Raw genomic sequence first — 6,000 nt, forward strand, 5'->3', positions numbered from 1 at the left:
GTTTGATGACATACAAGACATGTGAGTGTGTTACCTTATGTTTTATTTTTTATTTAATAAAACCCCTTTAAACGGTATCACGCTATTGGGATTATGTTTTCTCCTCCCCATATGCTGCTGAGCTTTTTTTGACTGTGCTGGTGTGATTCCTGTTGTGGATACTCTGGACCAGTGACCATCATTATAAGCCTGAATGCTCAAACACGAAAGTGGGTTGGGCCACAGCATCTGGTGAGTGGGCAATTCTCCTCCCCCCTTGGAGCACGGTGGTGGTGATCCTTTTAAGAAACACGTCTTTGTACATTATCATCCCAGGAGATAGAGTGAAGGAATATGGACTGTTTGAGCCATTTCTGAACTTTTTCCTGCTGCCTATGTGACATTCATTTCATTTTGGACTTTTGTGCAGTGGGCACAGTATTTTTTGGCACTTGCTTCTTGACAAGTTTGCGCTACTATATATATATAGGGATATTGTTGAGTATCTATCTATTATATATCTTTTTCCAGATCATCCAGGTAGCCCAGGACCAATATCCCCCGCTGTTGCAACAGTGGCAGGACTTGGGCCAACACCTTTGTGAAGACCCGAGGAGCAGAGGCGAGACCAAAGGGTAACGCCACAAACTGATAGTGATCTTCTCCCACGGCAAAACGGAGAAACCGTTGGTGAGCAGCACAGATTGGAATGTGAAGGTAGGCATCCTTGATGTCTACTGAGGCCAGGAAGTCACCCTGATGTAGAGAGGCCACCACTGTGCGACTAGTTTCCATCTTGAACTTTTAAGCGCGCACAAATATATTCAGAGCTTTTAGGTCCAGGATAGGCCGCACCTTGCCCTCCTTCTTGGGAACCATGAACAGGTTAGAATAAAATCCTTGAAAGTGTTCCACGTGCGTAACAAACACTATCACTCCTTGCCATAGCAAGTCCTGCACTGCCCCATAGAGCGCTCGCAAGCGATCCGGGGATAGGTGGACATTGGAAGGAAAAAACCTGACCGGAGGAACGGATCGAAACTCGATGTTGTATCTGGACTGCACAACCTCCCGGACCCATTTGTCTGGGATCCGGGCCAGCCACACGTCCGAGAACCGGCAGAGGCATCACCCCATCCCAGTCACGGGTTAGGGCGCACCTTCAAGCCGACGGGGCATTGTTCGCAGGTCTGGCGGAACCGGACTTCTGTTTTCCAGACCAGGAAGGCTTGGAAGCACCCAAGGGAGCCTTGAAGGGCTAGGCCTTATCGGTTGCCCCAGAGGGACGAGAATACTTTCTGTGAGCCGAAAAGGACGGACCCCGCCTACGGCGAGAGTCCCTACCTCTGGAAGCCTGTGGGAGAAAAGGTAATCTTACCCCCCATAACACCTTTAATAATGTCGTCCAGGGTAGCCCTAAACAGAAGGTCCCCCTGAAAGGGGAGTTCCGTCAAAGCCTTCTTAGAAGCCAGATCCGCAGACCAACACTTCAGCCAGAGCATACGCCTCATGACCACCGCCGAAAACAACAAACGAACCAAAAGGGAAGCAATGTCCAGTGCAGCATAGCAAGCATACTGCAGCGTCTGCACCATCTGGTCCAACAGTTCTCCCTAAAAACAACAGGACAGAGGGAACCCTGGAGTGTGAGGGTCCAACCATCCCAGAGAGAGGGCCCGCGTCCACCCCAAAATCCGCCAGGGAAGGGGGGGGGTGTCGTTTACTCACCATACTGGGAACACAGGCGGGCGCCATCTCATTACAGGAACCCACGCCACCGGAGTAGGGGGGCAGTCGGCCAAATAGGAAAGCTGCGACATCAGCCTAGACTCTGTCGTGTGCGTCCTGGCGAGGCTTTTAACTTGCGGGGCCAGTCCCCGTCCAGCGGGACTATGTCCCGGCCGACCCAGCGCAGAGCTAAGGTCTGCACACGCTCGTTGGCCAGACTGGGGTGACCACTGGATATGGGGGTTCAGTCTGTCGCCCAGCATAATTGCTAGAAGATCTCACAGGAAAAATGGTCTGGAGAAAAAAAAGACTAGCTAAAAAAATCTACATAAAAAAAATTACTTCTATGCAGGGACCAAAGATCCCAGCAAGAAACAAGGTCCTTACTCTTGACTAGGCAGATTAAAAATTGACATCCTATGCAGGAAGAGAGAGGGTATACCCCCAGGGACTGCCCATAGACGTAGCCAGAAATTCTTTCTGCCTAGTGTCCTACTCCTGTAGGGGGCGGTATTACCCTACTGATATGCATGAGAGGACTGCGTCCGTCAATGAAAGATAGAGAAATTATAATTTTTAAGTAATAAAATAAAAATACAAATAACAGTGCCCAGTCCTCTCCTGAAGTGTGTGCCACTACCAGATCACCCCTTTTGCCTAGACCAGATACTACAATTATCACTGTACTTTCTGCATGCTGCTGCTTCATACAGGAAAGCAATATGTCCAACGCCGTCTTTAATATTGATTGGAACCTGGGCAAACATTTTTTTGGGCTCTCCCGAATCCACTTATCAACAATGTGCGGGCTCAAGGGTCAGCTGCTTTGGGCTCCACAATAACTGGGACCAGGGCAGCTGCACCCTTTCCAGCCCTGAATATGTAATATAAATATATACAGAACATCATGTATTCTGTGAACCATTCCCAGAATATGCAGCTTTCTGCACATAGTCAAGGGGAGAGCGATGGGTAAATTATGCTATCGCTTCCCTGTAGGAGAGTCGCAGAGCTCTGGATGTATAGTGTCTAGTATCTGGCGTAAACACAAATACTTATTTTGAAGGGTAAAGCAGTGATCTGGCAATGTCACACACCCCAGGAAAGGTAACTTTGTATACACACCTTTAAAAAAAAAAAAAAAACTGTGCCTGAAGTTCCGCTTTAAGGTCTGGCTTACACTAGTACAATTTCGGATCCAACTTCAGTAGCATAGCACAGAATCACACAACAATGGAAATCACATTATTTTCAATGGTGTCCATTCACATCAATGCAGTTCAGTTTGTTTTTGGAAAAGGTACATGTGCTACCAGACCTTGACTGGCCATAGGGCACACCGGGCACTTGCCCAGTGGGCAGGGGCCTCCGGACTGCATGTCTTTGTGGGGCCCAAAGCAGCTAGGGCAACTTGGCTGTCCCTTGAGCCCGCGCCGCTAACCCAACCTCTTTGCGGCCGCCCAGCTGGGCTGTCCCTTCAGCATGCGACCGCTTAGCTAGGCTGTCCCTTGAGCACACGCCACTCACTCAGCCTCTTCGCGGCTGCCCATTCAGTTCCGCGGCATGGCCGGAGGGGTGGAGACTAGAGGTCAGCTGACTCGTGAGGACTGTGAAGTGGGAGGGGCTGAAGGAGACCCCATCTCCTGATCTCGGCATAGGTGTCACTGCTGCCAAAGACACCACAGAGCCGGAGACAAAGTGAGTGCCACTATCTGTGATTATTGTTGCCATTACTAGTTCCTACTACAGTTCCCAGATCGACAGATGACCTTGATCAAAAGCACCTAAGTTGGCTGGGCAGAACTCCTGATTTCCCCTGAGCCAGTGGGCAATAAATAGTGCTTTCCTGACCTTTTCTACTTAGACCCTAATGGAAAAGCCACCTACTTGTAAGGGTCTATGGAGAAAATGTGAGCATATGCATTCCCTTCCATCCCCAGCATTGGCACGGATCCTATCCCTCCCCGGCACTGCCACTGATCTTATTCCCCCCAGCACCGCCACTGATCCTATCCCTCCCCGGCACTGCCACTGATCTTATCCCTCCCCAGCACTGCCACTGAACCTATCCCTCCCCAGCACTGCCACTGATTCTATCTCCACAGCACTGCCAATGCCCCTATCCCACACTGCCACTGATCCCATCCCCCCACCATTGCCACTAATCCCATCCCCCCAGTACTACCACTGTTCCTACCAACCCCAGCACTGCCACTGATCCTATCCCTCCCAGCCCTCCATTGATCTATCCCCCTGCACTGCCACTAATACCAACCCCCCATTGTCACTGAAACCACCCCCCCCAGCACTGCCACTGATCCCATCCCCCCCACCAGCACTGCCACTGTTCCCCCCCACACTGTCACACAACCCACCCTTCCCCCACACTGCCACTAATCCCATTAAATCCCCCCCAGCACTTCCACTCATCCCATCCCCCCCACCAGCACTCCCATTCATCCCACCCCCCCACCAGCACTCCCATTCATCCCAGCCCCCCCCCCCCCAGCACTGCCAATGATCCCACGGCTCCCTCCACACTGCCATTGATCCAATCCCCCACAGCACTGCCATTCATTCCATCATTCCCCCCCCCCCGCAGCACTGCCACTCATTCTGTCCCGCCAGCACTGCCACTAATCCCATCCCCTCACTTGTTCCATTTCACCCACCCCTACCACTGTCCCCACCCCCCCCCTTCACTGTCACACAACCCACCCTTCCCCCACCCTGCCACTTATCCCATCCCCTCACGAGCACTGCTACTTGTTCCATTTCACCCACCACTGCCACTGATCACACCTCCCCAGCCACCAATAAGTGAGCAGTAGTGATGTGCAGTAACCTCTAGAAATCAGTGAGCAGTGACTGCAATCAATCAGTGAAGCAGGCTAAATATAACTAAAAGACATTGAGAAACCGGTTCATTTGTAATTTGGTTAAAAAAAGGCTGCTCAGTCTAAAATGCCCTGACATATTTTTTTTGCCAGTCCAGGCCTGTGAGCTACTTGGTGCGGCTCCAACACAATTTTGGCCCCATATACTTCATTGTAAAAGCACCAAAAATGCTTGTAAAATGCATGTACTTGCATTTTTAGTGCACTTTTGGCAGAGTTTTGTGTATAGAATACAGTCCCCTTCTCCTGTTACAACAGAACAAATAGAGCATGAAAAATGTTTCAAAAACACACTACAAAATCACACTGAAAATCTAGTTGTAGCTGCACTAATCTGAACATAGTCTAAACCCACTTGTTTTCAGTTAGTCAACAATCTTATCTATAGAACAACAGAGCTATTGTACATTTATGACAAGTTCATTATTTTATAGATGTGTTCTACTAACCTTTGTCCAAAATAGAGCCAGGTATAAGCAGCTGATGGAATGTGATGAAGAAGGCTTCCACTTGCTTGCTGAATGGTAAAGGCTTCATGCAGCTTGCACTGATATAGGAGGACGTTAAAGAGGCGTGATCTGTGAGCTTAGTTTCGTTTCTGTTCCTGAAAGTACAGAGGAAGAATCGCAGAGGAAATCTTATCTATCCTGACCTGAGTGCATGATCAAGTCCTGAGGGCAGATCTCTACTCATTCACCAAGATAAATCTTAATGCAATATTTAATAAAGGCTTTATGTGAGATCTTTTTGAATTTTTATGTTGTTAAAGTGACACTAAACTGTGGTTTAAAAAAAAAAAAAAGGGATTCATTTATGTATTCCTAATTTAGAATGATACTTTGTATTGCTTTTAACCTCTTCCAAATTCCACAATACCTTATTTTGCTTCTGTAATCAAACTTCCTGTTAGCCCCCGTTCACACTAAGGCGACCAGTGAGGCGACCTGGTCGCCTCACAGGTCGCCGTAGGTCACCTTCCATAGGGAAGCTGCGGACCCGTTCTAATAGGAGCGACACAAGTCGCTTCGACTTAGAAAAAGGGTCCGGAGCTTCTTTGGGGCGACCTGGAGGCGACCGCCATAGACTTCAATGTTATGAAGTCCGTGCCGGCCGCTCCGAGGTCGCGGCGCGCTGCTCGCACCGCGACCTCAGAGGTCGCCCCGGGAAGTAGCGTCGCTCCTTCGAACGGGGCCTTAGAGGATGGCTACGTTTGTTCTTTCTGGTCCCACTGTATGTTGGAATGAAGTCATCCTCTCTTGCCCTCTCCCAATATTGATTAGGGATAATGGACCATCGACTGTGGTTTATGGGATTTGTAGTGTGTATAGAGCAGTGCACATGACTGCAGTGAATATCCACTGCTCTTTTCAATCAAACAGAAATGAGAGGGAAAAGG

The 6,000-nt window shown here is 49.3% G+C and overlaps 1 protein-coding gene across 1 annotated transcript in view; it reads right to left on the bottom strand.

The window, feature by feature from the left end:
* The window catches only part of LOC309545028 (putative ATP-dependent RNA helicase DDX60), a 496,323-nt gene extending 491,166 nt beyond the window's left edge, over positions 1-5,157 (bottom strand). Inside the window, exon 1 of the mRNA XM_082244135.1 lies at positions 5,054-5,157. The gene's annotated coding sequence lies outside the window, so the exon portion shown is untranslated. The remainder of the gene's footprint in view (positions 1-5,053) is intronic.
* Positions 5,158-6,000: the final 843 nt, after the last annotated feature.

Source organism: Pelophylax lessonae (genome assembly GCF_965119305.1).
Source record: "Pelophylax lessonae genome assembly, chromosome: 1".
Lineage (NCBI taxonomy): Eukaryota > Metazoa > Chordata > Amphibia > Anura > Ranidae > Pelophylax > Pelophylax lessonae.